Below are 18,353 nucleotides of genomic sequence, written 5' to 3'. Positions count from 1 at the left end.
TCCCGGTTTTTACAAATTATGGTTGGACATTCAGACCTTCTTGCAGCCGAACACCTCCGCTCCCTCCTTTGATCATACATTGTCGGGCATTAGCACCTTTTCTTACCCGCTTTTTACAAACCATAGTCGGACTTTCACATCTTTTAGTAGCCGAACAACTCCGCTCCCGCTATTGATTGTGTACAGTCGGGTATTTTAACCTTTTCTTACCCGCTTTTTACCAACTATGGTCGGACATTCACACCTTCTTACAGCAGAACACCTCCGCTCCCTCTTTTGATGGTGTATGTTCGGGCAGTCAAACTTTTTCTTACCTGCTTTTTACAAACTATGGTCAGACATTCAACCCTTCTTGGAGCCGAACACATCCACTCCTGCTTTTGATTATGTATAGTTGGGCATTCGCACCTTTTCTTACCCATTTTTCAGTAATTATGGGTGTACATTCACACCTTCTTGCAGCCAAACACCTCCGCTCCCTCTTTTGATCATACATTTTCGGGCATTCGCACCTTTTCTTACCCGCTTTTTACAAACCATGGTCGGACTTTCACACCTTTTAGTAGCCGAACAACTCCGCACCCGCTACTGATTGTGTACAGTCGGGTATTTTAACCTTTTCTTACCCGTTTTTTACCAACTATGGTCGGACATTCACACCTTCTTACAGCGGAACACCTCCGCTCCCTCCTTTGATGGTGTATGTTCGGGCATTCAAACCTTTTCTTACCCGCTTTTTACAAACTATGGTCAGACGTTCAAACCTTCTTGTAGCCGAACATATCCACTCCTGCTTTTGATGATGTATGGTTGGGCATTCGAACCTACTTGTTGCCCGCTTTTCATTAATTATGGGTGGACATTCACACCTTGTCTCAGCCAAACACCTCCGCTCCCTGTTTTGATCATGTATGGTTTGACATTCGCACCTTTGCTTACCCTCTTTTTATACTGATTGCTCAAGATTAAGTTGTTCTTTCTCAAACTACAAAATTTTTTTAATTGTTGAAACTTGATTTGAAGTGGATAAATAAGGAAGACAAACAGTTTTAAGTCAGGCTGATAGCAATTAATTTTATAGCAAAATCTGTATTTCGTCATTTGTCGAGAGATGCTTATTGCTGAAGAAGTTCTTTCTCATTCTACAAAGTACAACGTTGTTTATCATTGAAACTTGATTAGACATGAATAAATATGAAGGACAAAGCAGTCTTAACATGGTTTGAGTTAAGGAATTCGTTTTATAGGAGAATCCGAATTCGTGCATAACTCGTAAAATAGAGCTTATTTTCGGATTCCTGAAGAATGAGTCTGGTTCTTTCTCATAATACAAAGTTTGTTGTTTATTGTTGAAACTTCATCAGACCGTTAGATATAGTCGGACTCACCTCGACGCACGGCTTGGGATCTGGAACCAGTACTCTTGAGAGGGGTTGGACTCTCTTCCACTCTGGAGTTGCCCGTGGTGAGAGGCGCAAAGCAGGTGTGGGCATACTTATTGCCCCCCGGCTGTGTGCCAGTACATTGGGGTTTACCCCAGTGAACGAGAGGGTAGCCTCCCTCCGCCTTTGGGTGGGGGGACGAGTCCTGACTGTTGTTTGTGCCTATGCGCCAAACAGCAGTTCAGAGTACCTACCCTTTTTGGAGTCTCTGGGGGAGGCACTGGAGAATGCTCCTACCGGAGACTCCCTCATTCTGCTGGGGGACTTCAATGCTCACGTGGGCAATGACAGTGAGACCTGGAGGGGTGTGATTGGGAGGAACGGCCCCCCCGATCTGAATCAGAGTGGTGTTATGTTGTTGGACTTCTGTGCCAGTCATAGACTGTCCATAACGAACACCATGTTCAGGCATAAGGGTGTCCATATGTGCACTTGGCACCAGGACACCCTTGGCCGCAGTTCGATGATCGACTTTGTGGTTGTATCATCGGACTTGCGGCCGTATGTCCTGGACACTCGGGTGAAGAGAGGGGCGGAGCTGTCAACTGATCACCACCTGGTGGTGAGTTGGCTCCGCTGGTGGGGGAGGATGCCGATCAGACCTGGCAGGCCCAAACGTATTGTGAGGGTCTGCTGGGCGCGTTTGTCAGAATCCCCCGTCAGAAGGAGCTTTAACTTCCACCTCCGGCAGAGCTTCAACCATATTTGAGGTGGGGGACATTGAGTCCGAATGGGCCATGTTCCGTGACTCCATTGCCGAGGCAGCTGGTCGGAGTTGTGGCCGTAAGGTGGTCGGTGCCTGTCGTGGCGGCAACCCTCGAACCTGCTGGTGGACACCAGTGGTGAGGGAAGCCGTCAAGCTGAAGAAGGAGTCCTATCGGGCCTTTTTGGCCAGTGGGACCCTGGAAGAAGCTGATAGGTACCGACGGGCCAGACGGGCCACGGCTTCGGCGGTTGTGAGGCAAAAACTCGGGCCTGGGAGGAGTTCGGTGAGACCATGGAGAACGATTTCCGGACGGCCTCGAAAAGATTCTGGTCCACCATCCGGCGTCTCAGGGGGGGGGAAGCGGCTCACAGTCAACACTGTTTACAGTGGGGACGGGGCTTTGCTGACCTCAACTAGGGATGTTGTGAGTCGGTGGGGGGAGTACTTCGAGGAACTCCTCAATCCTACCAACACGTGCTCGGAAGAGGCAGAGTCGGAGAGCTTGGAGACGGGGCCTCCCATTTCTGGGGCTGAGGTTGCCGAGGTGGTTAAAAAGCTCCTCGGTGGCAAGGCCCCGGGGGTGGATGAGGTCCGTCCTGAGTTTCTCAAGGCTCTGGATGTTGTAGGGCTGTCTTGGCTGACACGCCTCTGCAGTATCGCATTGACATCGGGGACAGTGCCTCTGGACTGGCAGATTGGGGTGGTGGTCCCCCTCTTTAAAAAGGGGGACCGGAGGGTGTGTTCCAACTATAGGGGTATCACACTCCTCAGCCTCCCTGGTAAGGTCTATTCGGGGGTATTGGAGAGGAGGATCCGTCGGATAATCGAGCCTCGGATTCAGGAGATGCAGTGTGGCTTTCGTCCTGGCCGTGGAACAGTGGACCAGCTCTATACCCTCGGCAGGATCCTGGAGGGTGCATGGGAGTTCGCCCAACCAGTCTACATGTGTTTTGTGGACTTGGAGAAAGCGTTCGACCGTGTCCCTCGTGGAGTCCTGTGGGGGGTGCTCCGGGAATATGGAGTGCCGGACCCCTTGATAGGGGCCGTTCGGTCTCTGTATGACCGGTGCCAGAGTTTGGTCCGCATTGCCGGCAGTAAGTCGGATACGTTTCCGGTGAGAGTTGGACTCCGTCAGGGCTGCCCTTTGTCACCGATTCTGTTCCTAACTTTTATGGACAGAATTTCTAGGCGGAGCCAGGGCGTTGAGGGTGTCCCATTTGGCGACCTCAGAATCGGGTCTCTGCTTTTTGCAGATGATGTGGTTCTGTTAGCGTCGTCAGGCCGTGACCTTCAGCTCTCACTGGAGTGATTCGCAGCCGAGTGTGAAGCGGCTGGGATGAGAATCAGCACCTCCAAATCCGAGACTATGGTTCTCAGCCGGAAAAGGGTGGAATGCTCTCTCCGGGTCGGGAATGAGATCCTTCCCCAAGAGGAGGAGTTCAAGTATCTCGGGGTCTTGTTCACGAGTGACGGACGAATGGAGCGGGAGATTGACGGGCGGATCGGTGCGGCGCCTGCAGTGTTGCAGGCTCTGCACCGACCCGTCGTTGTGAAGAGGGAGCTGAGCCAGAAGGCGAAGCTCTCTACTTACTGGTCAATGTACGTTCCCATCCTCACCTATGGTCACGAGTTGTGGGTAGTGACCGAAAGAACAAGATCGCGAATACAAGCGGCCGAAATGGGTTTCCTCCGCAGGGTGTCTGGGCTCTCCCTTAGAGATAGGGTGAGAAGCTCAGTCATCCGGGAGGGGCTCGGAGTAGAACCGCTGCTCCTCCGCATTGAGAGGAGTCAGATGAGGTGGCTCGGGCATCTGGTTAGGATGCCCCCTGGGCGCCTCCCTGGGGAGGTGTTCCGGGCACGTCCCACTGGGAGGAGATCCCGGGGGAGACCCAGGACACGTTGGAGAGACTATGTCTCTCGGCTGGCCTGGGAACGCCTCGGGGTCCCCCCGGAAGAGCTGGAGGAAGTGGCCGGGGACAGAGACGTCTGGGTTTCTCTGCTCAAGCTGCTGCCCCCGCGACCCGACCCCCGGATAAGCGGCAGATGATGGATGGATGGATGGATATATCCTCCACCAACCAGACTTACAACCCCCGACTAGGGTAGCAGAATTTCTAAGCATCTGTACCCCAAAACTACTATCAAAAATATATAAATTATTGTCTAAGATAGATGACACAATGTCTCTTCCATCCTCAAAATGGGAGGCAGATTTATCCATCAGTTCTGGTCATAGCTTCTAACCACAAATATGTTTGAACACCTTCATAAAGACTCGAAATCCTAATTTACAGCTCATACAATACAAAATCCTTCATAGAACACACTATACAGGATGGGTCTAACACACTCAAACATCTGCTCACATTGCACAGATAACACACCTGATGATTATGCACACGCTTTGTGGTTTTTCTGCGCCTGTCCAGAAGTTCTGGCTTGAAGTCTGTGAGGACCTATCAACATGGCTAAAGTGTAGCATCCCTGCATGCCCCACACTGTGCATATTGGGTGACTTAGACAACATCAACATGGAAATTAACTCAGCACACATGGTTGTCACAGTGTTATGTATCGCAAAGAAAACTATTCTCATGAACTGGAAAGCGAAGAACAATCTGTGTATTAACCAGTTTAGAAATTTTCTTTTAGATTATATTAGCATGGAAACAATGTCTGCCTCCTCAAAACATCAATTGGCTGAATTTCATTCTCTCTGGTCCCCTCTGATTAGTTTTATCACATAGTGGTGGTGGTGGGTTGCTGGGTGATGGTGGGTCTCAGGCCCGGGCTGCTGCGACTGGTGTGACCGGGTGGTTTGTTTGTTTGTTTTTTGATGTTATTTGTTTGTTTTTTGTAGAGGTCCTCCTGGGTGGGGTTGGATTGAGTGGGGTGGGGCGGGATGGGTACCTTCTGGGGGTACAGTAGCTCCCGGAATATGGTCGCTGCAGGCCCCGAGCCTGGTGGACATCAGGCCCTCCTACCCATTGTTGGCTCCCAGGTAGCGGGGATGCCTATTGCAGCCAGTCCCTGGCTGCCCTCTCTGGGGGAGAGTAGCTCCCCCGGTATATATCCCCATACCCCTCTCCCTTCTGGCTCCTGTACACAGCACACACTCACACATGAAGGGTTTTGGGGGCGTGTGTGTTCGGTGGGGTGTAGTGGATGGGGCCACGTAGGTGGTCCCCTTTGGTTGCACTCTGCAGTTCCCTGCCCCTGTTTTAATTACACCTTAGACATTACTACTTATCAAACACACTCACACACACACATTAGGTCTTGGGGGGTGGTTACACTGAGTGGCATCTGGTGGGCGGGGCTCTTTGGGTATGTAGGCTGCCCAGAGTGCCGCGCTCCCAGTTCTACAAGTTTGGCTGCCCCTCAATTTTAATTGCTCACTATTAGAAAATATTGAAGAGCCAGAAGGGTGAGGGGAGGGGTCTTCTTCGCACACCCCTGCTTCCTGGTGTCTGCTTGGGGCAGGAGGGGCCAGGAGGATTAATTAATTGTTCTGCTGGTTCGGGGTCTTTGGTGGCTGGGGGGTTGCTGGCCTCCTGGTGTGCCCGCTGCACTACACCCCAGCAGAGTCGAGGGAGGTAGGATGTGTGGATGTGTGGATGTATGGGACGTGAAAGTGTGTGTGGTAATGATTGGGCCTGGATCTGGGACTTGCTGTCGCCTGGCCTGCCTGTGTTTCTCCCGATGGGGCATCAGCGTTGCCTCTCCCCACTGCTCGCGACTTCACCCACCTGTGGGCACGTCTTGACTCCCAGGGCACTTGGCCAGGGGCGCTGGAGCAGGCGCTGACCCACTTTGTGGCTGTCTGGGGCGCTTGGCCCTCCTGGGTATTGGGTGGGGCCTCTGCCGGGGGGTTAGGGGGCGCTCGGGCTCCTGGGGCCCAGGTCCAGTGCACGGCCCATGTCTGGGCGGCTGGGGCCTGGCGGGGTCGGTGGGCTGTTACCCCTGGTTCCCGGAGTGCCTCTGCCCTATGCTTATGGGGGCTCTTTCCGGGGGCTTCCTCTGCAGTCTTCTGGGTGGATGCGTGGTTGCCCCTGCAGTGGGCTGCCTGGGTTCTGTGCTCTGTGGGGGCTGCTGGTGGCCTGGGTCTTTTGGCCCTCTCTGCCTGCTTCTGATTGCTTGGGGGGGGGGGGCTGTGGATTGTGGCCCTGTACGCTTATACACTCATAACTAAGCACGGTTATCATGTAGGTCCTGTGCCATGGGTGTTGCATGTTCTCACACACACACACACACATTCATTAGTCCAGTAGCATGGTCACTAAGCAGTTGATGTATTATCATGTCGTCTCAGGTCATCTATATCCACAGCTGTGTTGTATGCGATTGCCGCTTCTTGTGCTGGTTTTTGTTTGTTTGTGTGTTTGTTTTTTCTCTGCTTGTCTGCTTTCAGGTGCTCCTGGTGGCGCTAAGGCTGGATTCCCCTCATAGGCCATGGATTGTTGTCTGTTTTGTTTTTTACAGGTGTAGCAGCTGGTTGTCTGGTTTTTGTTTCTATTTTTGTTCTGTTTCCTCTTCTTTCCTCTTCTTCTTTCCTTGTCCCCCGGTCCGGTTCAGTTCAGTTCATGTCATATATTGTAAACAGAAATAAATAAATGGGCATCAAGGGGAGCTTTACATTTATAAAACTTCCCTTGGCAAAACAAATCTGTTTGGCATCAAAGGTATTCAGACTACAATTCTTCTGACATAATGCTGAACAGGACAAGGGGAAAAAAAAGTAAAGAAGACAGTTCTGCCGAAAGCCAGGGATAGACCTGTTCTAAGTTCTATACTTTTTAAAAGGGGCGTGTTTATCAACTATGGAATTAGAAGATTTACAAAAATGGTCAAGTGCTAGATCTTCATCTGGGATTTTAACAGTGTCATATAACTATTCAACAGATCAGTTAAAAAAAAGCCTGCTCATGGAGATGTTTCAGGATCTGGATACCAAGCGTGGACCTAATGTTTTCATTTTTGCAATTCTGATACAGGCTATTGAGCAGTGATAACTAACACCAAGTTCAGATACTGCGGATTTTCTACCTTTGATATGTTAAGATTGAGCCAATCAGGGACAACCTTGAAGGATCTCTTTGGTTTTGTAGGATCAGTAATTACCTGAGAAAGGTTGATATTGGTACACACCTTTTTTAAATGATCAGAGGCAGAGTTCAACTTGTTTAAATTAAAATTGCCACACAGAGATTGGGTTTAGGCCACATGCACACAGAATGACATCAACAAATATAAGAAATATTAAACATTTACACATAGATTTTTGAATACATGTAGAGGAATGATACTTTGAAATGTGCTCATTGCGGAGTTATGATCAGTTGAGTAATGAAGGTTGAACTATTCTAGGAAAGAGGTTTTATTCCCAGCATCATGATGGACACTCCTGATATAGAAGGTTTCGCTAACGCATTGGAATTGTTTTACTATTTTCATATGCATGTGCAATGAAGAATTGCTTGCTGCTGATAAATGCAAAGAAGAACAGCTTACACATAGATGCTCACATATAGGCTGCTGAATGCAATGAAGACCTGCTTATCAAGTAAAGTTCAATGTCAATGTGTAATATTCAATTAGCATTTGCAAAACAGTGAAGTTAAACAATGAATGGGTCCATAGTCGGTATGAGAAGACTACAGGAATATTTACTTGGGTGTACGTTCAAACAGAGATGAGAAAATTGCGATAAATAATTGTTTGTTTGTTTGTTAGTATGTATAGGAATGTTATGTGTATAAACTGTGTTGAGTTATAGTTACTCAGTAGTGTCTCAGTGAAACAACCGACGGGGGAAGCCTTGCGGTGACAACAAAAGCAGTGTTTTACTGATCAGTCAAGTTGCTCCAGTGTACTCCATACAAACTGGTTGGCTACTGAAGGGATAGAAAATGGGGAATACTTGTTTTAAAGCAAACAAGGAATTAGATGGGAAAAATACATGTTTTAACGGGACCCAGACAATATTAAATACTCAGACAGATGGGAGAAGAAGTGTAGTTTTGTAGGAAATCACAAAATTATTACATAGAATTAGTGAAATCAATTGAAGAATGCCTTTCTGAAGAGCTGTTTACCACAGATGAGCAGCTTTGCGACCAAGCACATTGTAGATCGCTTTACTGCCAAAATTATCTAATTTAATGGATTGGTTTAGACATGCATAACAGTATTTTAAGAACAAAGAGAGAAACAAAAAGGGACAACGCTTCATGGTGGAAGGGGATGTATAAATAACTGTGTATATGATGAAGGGGGTGGCAACACCCATTCCAAAATCCCGCCATTCCGACATCCCGCTATTCCGACATCCCACCATTCTGACATACCACCATTCCGACATACCACCATTCCGACATGCAAACGTCCCACCATTCCGACATCCCACCATTGCGACATCCCGCTATTCTGACGTTCAAATGTCCCACCATTCCGACAAGGCTTTCCGTATAAGGAAATGTGTGTTACTCAACAGGTGAGTCCCTTCTTTCTGTTCATGCAATTTATATGTTTAACACATGTTTATAGACAAGCGTTATTAAAAACACAAAGTCTCCGCAACTGGAGGAGGAGAAGCAGTCCGCGGTGGTTTTCAATCACACACTCCAATGCCACTTGTTTCAACTTCCAAAAATTTAATCCAGGAAAAAAAGGCTTACAAACATGGACCAAAACGGCTCCATAACACGCACAAGAATCCAAAAGAAACGAAAGTTAACTAAAAGAAAGCAAATAAACAGTATGAAGTGGTCAAAATTGGTTTTACGCATGCCTATGTGCGTCTGGCACATGCGTCTTCGGGCTCTCCAACGTTGGTTTGTGGATGAAAGCTATATGTTCAGCTGTAATGTCATGTAAAAACAATCTCTACATGACATTTACTCCCAGGTGTGACCAGTTAGGTCCTTAAGATATCAACAGGCTGTATAAAGCTACAACCGTTGCGGCTGTGTGTTTGTGCCAAATGTGCAAAGCCCATCCGCGCTTCCCAAAATTGGAGTGAGTACTCATAAATCACGTGAATAACATGAATAAACGTTTTTACAAAATTTTGTTGTGTTTTATACGTTCTATGCTGTCATTTCTCTCTTCTCCTATTGGCAAGGCAAGGCAGAGTGCTCGCAACTGTGTCCTGTGCAGTAGCCGTGATATCTGTAATTGCAATTATTACTTTTGCATATGATGACAGCGTGCAAAAGACACATGGGCTCTGTGGAGAGCTCCGCTCCAGCTGGCTGCTGTGACAGCTCACTGACACTGTATTTCTGCTTAATCAGTTTCAGTCTCGCCAGAGTTACATTAATATCTGTATTTTTATATTTGAAATTCAGGGGATTTTGATAATAGATTATTAAAGTTTGTTTGCGAGGCTGTGGCCTCTGCATGTGCAAAGCTTGTGCGCCAAACTTTAGGGCGTATTTGCGCCGGCATATCATTAGTGCAAAATGTTTTGGGTAAAAAATAGGCTATTAATAGGAACTGTCGGAATGGCGGTATGTTAAAAAAAAAAAAAAAAACATACCGCCATTCCGACCATAGGAGGAAAAAAGTGTTGGAATGGTGGGACGTTTGATAAAAAATTAAGTGTCGCCATTCCGACAATTGGAGACCCATGTCGGAATGGCGAGATGTCGGAATGGCAGCATGTAACCATGATGAAGGAGAGACCATTTGAGCAGCACAGCCATTTCGCAGCACAGGGACAGCAGTCCAAGTTACAGGATCTCCCACGTGGTATCACCTGTCACATTGTGTCAAGGCATCAAAAGAAGAAAAAATCACCAAACTCAAGGACAAAAAGACAAAGACTCCGGTGAACGAAGAGAGAGTACTGACAAACCAGAAATACAAAAGGATTCTCGATATCAAGATCCAGAAGAAGAGGCTAACAATGCCACGAACACTTACGATGCTGGGAATGATGCCAGCAATGAACAGAGAAGAAGATTCAGTGTCATCAATCTGCATTACGTGCCTCTAATGAGGGGGTGAATATAGAATCCTCAACGATTACAACGTCTCTGGGAACTGTGACAACAACAAGGTTTAAACCATTTTGATATATATTGTAGCCTATTGTCTAAGGAATAGTGCTGAAAATGAGGTAAATCTAATCCACCACTGTCCTTGGTCTTCTGTAGGGTTTTTAAACTAATACGTGGTGGTTTGTTTTTCCACAGAAATTTGGAGATGCATGAATCTAGTGACTTAAACCAAGTAGCAGATGGTTTTATGGGGATCATTGAGAACAAATAGTTAACTTTTGGTAGTATCATCATTTTAATGGATGTAACTCTCCCCATAAGTGATATAGGTAAGGACTTCCAACGAGAGATCGTCCTCTACTGTCTTTAATAATTGCACATAATTTAGCTTTGTTAGCTCTGAGATCCTGGAGGAAATGTTTATGCCTGAATATCTAATATTTCCTGACTGTAAAGTGATCGCAGGTATATTATGGACCCTACAGTTAATGGGCAGAACTGTGGTCTTAGACCAGTTGATAGAGTAGTCAGAAAGTGCTGAGAATTTATTTATGAGTGTGATCGTGTGACTGAGAGACGTCTGTGAGTTCTGAAGGAAAAGTAATACATCATCAGCATAAAGACTTATTTTATGCTCAATATTTTGGGATTAATTACTCACAAACGGGTAAGAAAAGGTAGTATTGCCAGACCATACATGATCAAAACAGGGAGCGGAGGTGGTTCAGCTGCAAGGTGTGAATGTCTGACTATAGTTTGTAAAAAGCGGGTAAGATAAGGTGCGAATGCCCGACAATGTATGATCAAAAGAGGGAGCGGAGGTTTTCGGCTGCAAGAAGGTCTGAATGTCCACCCAAAATTCCTGAAAAATGGGTAAAAAAAGGGTGCGAATGCCAAACCATACATCATCAAAAGCAGGAGTGGATGTGTTCGGCTACAAGAAGATTTGAATGTCCATCAATAATTGCTTTAAAACATGAAAGAAAATTTTCGAATATCAAACCGCACATGATCATAAGTGGGAGAGGAGTTGTTCAGCTGCAAGAAGGTGTGAATGTCCACCCATAATTACTGAAAAATGGGTAAGAAAAGGTGAAAATGCCCAACCATACATCATCAAAAGCAGGAGTGGATGTGTTCGGCTACAAGAAGGTTTGAATGTCCGAGCATAGTTTGTAAAAAGCGGGTAAGAAAAGGTTCGAATGCCCAAACATACACCATCAAAAGAGGGAGCGGAGGTGTTCCGCTGTAAGAAGGTGTGAACGTCCAACCATGGTTTGTAAAAAGCTTGTAAGAAAAGGTTCGAATGCCCGAATATATACCATCAAAAGCGGAAGCGGAGGTGTTCGGCTGCAAGAAGGTGTGAACGTCCGACCAAAGTTTGTAAAAAGCAGTTAAGAAAAGGTTCGAATATCCAACCAAACATAATCAAAAGCGGGAGCAGAGCTGTTCGACTGCAAGTAGGTGTGAATGTCCAGCCATAATTAGTCACAAACGGGTAAGAAAAGGTAGTATTGCCAGACCATACATGATCAAAACAGGGAGCTGAGGTGGTTCAGCACCAAGGTGTGAATGTCTGACTATAGTTTGTAAAAAGCGGGTAAGATAAGGTGCGAATGCCCGACAATGTATAATCAAAAGAGGGAGCAGAGGTTTTCGGCTACAAGAAGGTTTGAATGTCCGACCATAGTTTGTAAAAAGCGGGTAAGAAAAGGTTCAAATGCCTGACAATACACCATCAAAAGCGGGAGCGGAGATGTTCCGCTGTAAGACGGTGTGAATGTCCGACCATATTTGGTAAAAAGCGGGTAAGAAAAGGTTAAAATACCCGACTGTACACAATCAATAGCGGGAGCGGAGTTGTTTGGCTACAAGAAGGTGTGAAAGTCCGACCACGGTTTGTAAAAAGCGGGTAAGAAAAGGTTCGAATGCCCGAATATATACCATCAAAAGTGGAAGTGGATGTGTTCGGCTGCAAGAAGGTGTGAACGTCCGACCAAAGTTTGTAAAAAGCAGTTAAGAAAAGGTTCGAATATCCAACCAAACATAATCAAAAGCGGGAGCAGAGCTGTTCGACTGCAAGTAGGTGTGAATGTCAGATCATAATTTGCAAAAAGCTGATGAGAAAGGGTGAGAATGCCCGGCTATACACCATCAAATGCGGGAGCGGAAGGGTTCGGCTGTGAGTAGGTGTGAATGTCCAACCATAATTGCTGAAAAATGTGTTAGAAGAGACTAGAATGCCGGACAAGACATCATCAAATGCGGGAGCGGAGTTGTTCGGCTGTGAGTAGGTGTGAATCTCCGAGCATAGTTTGTAAAAAGGGGGTAAGAATAGGTTGGAATGCCCGAACATACACTATCAAAACAGGGAGCTAAGGTGGCTCAGCTGCAAGGTGTGAATGTCTGACTATAGTTTGTAAATAAGGTGCGAATGCCCAACAATGTATAATCAAAAGAGGGAGCGGAGGTTTTCGGCTACAAGTAGGTTTGAATGTCCGACCATAGTTTGTAAAAAGCGGGTAAGAAAAGGTTCAAGCGCCTGACTATACACCATCAAAAGCGGGAGCAGAGGTGTTCCGCTGTAAGACGGTGTGAATGTCCGACCATATTTGGTAAAAAGCGGGTAAGAAAAGGTTAAAATACCCGACTGTACACAATCAATAGCGGGAGAGGAGGTGTTCGGCTGCAAGGTGTGAATGTCCACCCATAGTTACTGAAAAATGGGTAAGAAAAGGTGCGAATGCCCAACCATACATTATCAAAAGCAGGTGTGAATGTCAGATCATAATTTGCAAAAAGCTGATGAGAAAGGGTGAGAATGCCCGACTATACACCATCAAATGTGGGAGCGGAGTTGTTCGGCTGTGAGTAAGTGTGAATCTCCGACCATAATTGCTGAAAAATGTGTTAGAAAAGGTAAGAATGCCGGTCCATACATCATCAAAAGCGGGAGAGGTGGTGTTCGGCTGCAAGTAGGTGTGAATGTCCAGCCATAATTACTAACAAATGGGTAGGAAAAGGTAGTATTGCCATACCATATATGATCAAAACAGGGAGCGGAGGTGGTTCAGCTGCAAGAAGGTGTGAATGTCCGACTAAAGTTCAAATATATGAACAAAAGCGGGAGGAGAGGTCTTCGGATGAGAGTGGTTGAGAATTTCCAACCATAATCTATAAAATGCGGTGAAAAAAAGGTGTGATAGAACACTAAAAGGTGGAGCGGAAGTGTTCGGCTGCAAGAAGGTGTGAATGTCCTACTATATTTGGTGAAAAGCAGGTGAAGCAAGGTCTGAATGCCCAACCTTACATCATCAAAAGCGAGATCAGAGGTGTTTGGCTGCATGAAGGCCATAGTTTGCCAAAAGCGGGTAAGCTGCGAATGACCGACTAAATATCAACAAAAGGTCTTCGGATGCAACTGGGTGTGAATATCCCACCATACAAGTATCATGGAGAGGAAGCTGTGAAAAGCCGACCATAGTTGGCAAAAAGCGGGTGAAAAAAAGGTGCGAATGTCCAACCATACATGATCAAAACAGGGAGCGGAGGTGTTTGGCTGTGACAAGGTGTGAATGTCCACCCAAAACTAATGAAAAGTGGGCAACAAGTAGGTTTGAATGCCCAACCATACATCATCAAAAGCAGGAGTGGATGTGTTCGGCTACAAGAAGGTTTGAATGTCCGAGCATAGTTTGTAAAAAGCGGGTAAGAAAAGGTTCGAATGCCCAAACATACACCATCAAAAGAGGGAGCGGAGGTGTTTGGCTACAAGAATGTGTGACAGTCCGACCACGGTTTGTAAAACGCGGGTAAGAAAAGGTTCGAATGCCCGAATATATACCATCAAAAGTGGAAGTGGATGTGTTCGGCTGCAAGAAGGTGTGAACGTCCGACCAAAGTTTGTAAAAAGCAGTTAAGAAAAGGTTTGAATATCCAACCAAACATAATCAAAAGCGGGAGTATAGCTTTTCGACTGCAAGTAGGTGTGAATGTCAGATCATAATTTGCAAAAAGCTGATGAGAAAGGGTGAGAATGTCCGACTGCACACCATCAAATGCGGGAGCGGAGTTGTTCGGCTGTGAGTAGGTGTGAATCTCCGACCGTAATTTCTGAAAAATGTGTTAGAAAAGGTAAGAATGCCGGTCCATACATCATCAAAAGCGAGAGAGGTGGTGTTCGGCTGCAAGTAGGTGTGAATGTCCAGCCATAATTACTCACAAACGGGTAAGAAAAGGTAGTATTGCCAGACCATACATAATCAAAACAGGGAGCGGAGGTGGTTCAGCTGCAAGAAGGTGTGAATGTCCGACTAAAGTTCAAATATATTAACAAAAGCGGGAGGAGAGGTCTTCGGATGAGAGTGGTTGAGAATTTCCAACCATAATCTATAAAATTCGGTGAAAAAAAGGTGTGATAGAAACACTAAAAGGTGGAGCGGAAGTGTTCGGCTGCAAGAAGGTTTTAATGTCCGACTATATTTGGTGAAAAGCAGGTGAAGCAAGGTCTGAATGCCCAACCTTACATCATCAAAAGCGAGATCAGAGGTGTTTGGCTGCATGAAGGCCATAGTTTGCAAAAAGCGGGTGAGAAAAGGTGCGAATGTCCAACCATACATGATCAAAACAGGGAGCGGAGGTGTTTGGCTGTGACAAGGTGTGAATGTCCACCCAAAATTAATGAAAAGCGGGTAAAAAGTAGGTTTGAATGCCCAAGCATACATCATCAAAAGAAGGAGTGGATGTGTTCGGCTACAAGAAGGTTTGAATGTCCGAGCATAGTTTGTAAAAAGCGGGTAAGAAAAGGTTCGAATGCCCAAACATACACCATCAAAAGAGGGAGCGGAGGTGTTCCGCTGTAAGGTGTGAATGTCCGACCATAGTTGGTAAAATGTGGGTAAGAAAAGGTTAAAATACCCGACTGTACACAATCAATAGCGGGAGCGGATGTGTTTGGCTACAAGAATGTGTGAAAGTCCGACCATGGTTTGTAAAAAACGGGTAAGAAAAGGTGCGAATGCCCGTCAATGTATGATCAAAAGAGGGAGCGGAGGTTTTTGGCTACAAGAAGGTTTGAATGTCCGACCATAGTTTGTAAAAAGCGGGTAAGAAAAGGTTCAAATGCCTGACTATACACCATCAAAAGCGGGAGCGGAGGTGTTCCGCTGTAAGACGGTGTGAATGTCCGACCATAGTTGGTAAAAAGCGGGTAAGAAAAGGTTAAAATACCCGACTGTACACAATCAATAGGGTGAGTGGAGTTGTTCGGCTACAAGAAGGTGTGAAAGTCCAACCATGGTTTGTAAAAAGCTGGTAAGAAAAGGTTCGAATGCCCGAATATATACCATCAAAAGCGGAAGCGGAAGTGTTCGGCTGCAAGAAGGTGTGAACGTCCGACCAAAGTTTGTAAAAAGCAGTTAAGAAAAGGTTCGAATATCCAACCAAACATAATCAAAAGCGGGAGCAGAGCTGTTCGACTGCAAGTAGGTGTGAATGTCCAGCCATAATTACTCACAAACGGGTAAGAAAAGGTAGTATTGCCAGACCATACATGATCAAAACAGGGAGCTGAGGTGGTTCAGCACCAAGGTGTGAATGTCTGACTATAGTTTGTAAAAAGCGGGTAAGATAAGGTGCGAATGCACGATAATGTATAATCAAAAGAGGGAGCAGAGGTTTTCGGCTACAAGAAGGTTTGAATGTCCGACCATAGTTTGTAAAAAGCGGGTAAGAAAAGGTTACCATACATCATCAAAAGCAGGAGTGGATGTGTTCGGCTACAAGAAGATTTGAATGTCCATCAATAATTGCTTTAAAACATGAAAGAAAATTTTCGAATATCAAACCGCACATGATCATAAGCGGGAGAGGAGTTGTTCAGCTGCAAGAAGATGTGAATGTCCACCCATAATTACTGAAAAATGGGTAAGAAAAGGTGAAAATGCCCAACCATACATCATCAAAAGCAGGAGTGGATGTGTTCGGCTACAAGAAAGTTTGAATGTCCGACCATAGTTTGTAAAAAGCGGGTAAGAAAAGGTTCGAATGCCTGAACATAGACCATCAAAAGAGGGAGCGGAGGTGTTCCGCTGTAAGAAGGTGTAAATGTCCGACCATAGTTGGTAAAAAACGGGTAAGAAAAGGTTAAAATACCCGACTGTACACAATCAATAGCGGGAGCGGAGTTGTTTGTCTACAAGAAGGTGTGAAAGTCCGACCACGGTTTGTAAAAAGCGGGTAAGAAAAGGTTCGAATGCCCGAATATATACCATCAAAAGTGGAAGTGGATGTGTTCGGCTGCAAGAAGGTGTGAACGTCCGACCAAAGTTTGTAAAAAGCAGTTAAGAAAAGGTTTGAATATCCAACCAAACATAATCAAAAGCGGGAGCATAGCTTTTCGACTGCAAGTAGGTGTGAATGTCAGATCATAATTTGCAAAAAGCTGATGAGAAAGGGTGAGAATGTCCGACTGCACACCATCAAATGCGGGAGCGGAGTTGTTCGGCTGTGAGTAGGTGTGAATCTCCGACCGTAATTTCTGAAAAATGTGTTAGAAAAGGTAAGAATGCCGGTCCATACATCATCAAAAGCGAGAGAGGTGGTGTTCGGCTGCAAGTAGGTGTGAATGTCCAGCCATAATTACTCACAAACGGGTAAGAAAAGGTAGTATTGCCAGACCATACATAATCAAAACAGGGAGCGGAGGTGGTTCAGCTGCAAGAAGGTGTGAATGTCCGACTAAAGTTCAAATATATGAACAAAAGCGGGAGGAGAGGTCTTCGGATGAGAGTGGTTGAGAATTTCCAACCATAATCTATAAAATTCGGTGAAAAAAAGGTGTGATAGAAACACTAAAAGGTGGAGCGGAAGTGTTCGGCTGCAAGAAGGTTTTAATGTCCGACTATATTTGGTGAAAAGCAGGTGAAGCAAGGTCTGAATGCCCAACCTTACATCATCAAAAGCGAGATCAGAGGTGTTTGGCTGCATGAAGGCCATAGTTTGCAAAAAGCGGGTGAGAAAAGGTGCGAATGTCCAACCATACATGATCAAAACAGGGAGCGGAGGTGTTTGGCTGTGACAAGGTGTGAATGTCCACCCAAAATTAATGAAAAGCGGGTAAAAAGTAGGTTTGAATGCCCAAGCATACATCATCAAAAGAAGGAGTGGATGTGTTCGGCTACAAGAAGGTTTGAATGTCCGAGCATAGTTTGTAAAAAGCGGGTAAGAAAAGGTTCGAATGCCCAAACATACACCATCAAAAGAGGGAGCGGAGGTGTTCCGCTGTAAGGTGTGAATGTCCGACCATAGTTGGTAAAATGTGGGTAAGAAAAGGTTAAAATACCCGACTGTACACAATCAATAGCGGGAGCGGATGTGTTTGGCTACAAGAATGTGTGAAAGTCCGACCATGGTTTGTAAAAAACGGGTAAGAAAAGGTGCGAATGCCCGTCAATGTATGATCAAAAGAGGGAGCGGAGGTTTTTGGCTACAAGAAGGTTTGAATGTCCGACCATAGTTTGTAAAAAGCGGGTAAGAAAAGGTTCAAATGCCTGACTATACACCATCAAAAGCGGGAGCGGAGGTGTTCCGCTGTAAGACGGTGTGAATGTCCGACCATAGTTGGTAAAAAGCGGGTAAGAAAAGGTTAAAATTCCCGACTGTACACAATCAATAGGGTGAGTGGAGTTGTTCGGCTACAAGAAGGTGTGAAAGTCCAACCATGGTTTGTAAAAAGCTGGTAAGAAAAGGTTCGAATGCCCGAATATATACCATCAAAAGCGGAAGCGGAAGTGTTCGGCTGCAAGAAGGTGTGAACGTCCGACCAAAGTTTGTAAAAAGCAGTTAAGAAAAGGTTCGAATATCCAACCAAACATAATCAAAAGCGGGAGCAGAGCTGTTCGACTGCAAGTAGGTGTGAATGTCCAGCCATAATTACTCACAAACGGGTAAGAAAAGGTAGTATTGCCAGACCATACATGATCAAAACAGGGAGCTGAGGTGGTTCAGCACCAAGGTGTGAATGTCTGACTATAGTTTGTAAAAAGCGGGTAAGATAAGGTGCGAATGCACGATAATGTATAATCAAAAGAGGGAGCAGAGGTTTTCGGCTACAAGAAGGTTTGAATGTCCGACCATAGTTTGTAAAAAGCGGGTAAGAAAAGGTTACCATACATCATCAAAAGCAGGAGTGGATGTGTTCGG

The sequence above is a fragment of the Leuresthes tenuis genome, unplaced genomic scaffold (genome assembly GCF_036924035.1).
Source record: "Leuresthes tenuis unplaced genomic scaffold, fLeuTen1.0.hap1 SCAF_4, whole genome shotgun sequence".
NCBI lineage: Eukaryota > Metazoa > Chordata > Actinopteri > Atheriniformes > Atherinopsidae > Leuresthes > Leuresthes tenuis.
Note: the sequence above shows the minus strand (reverse complement) of the source record.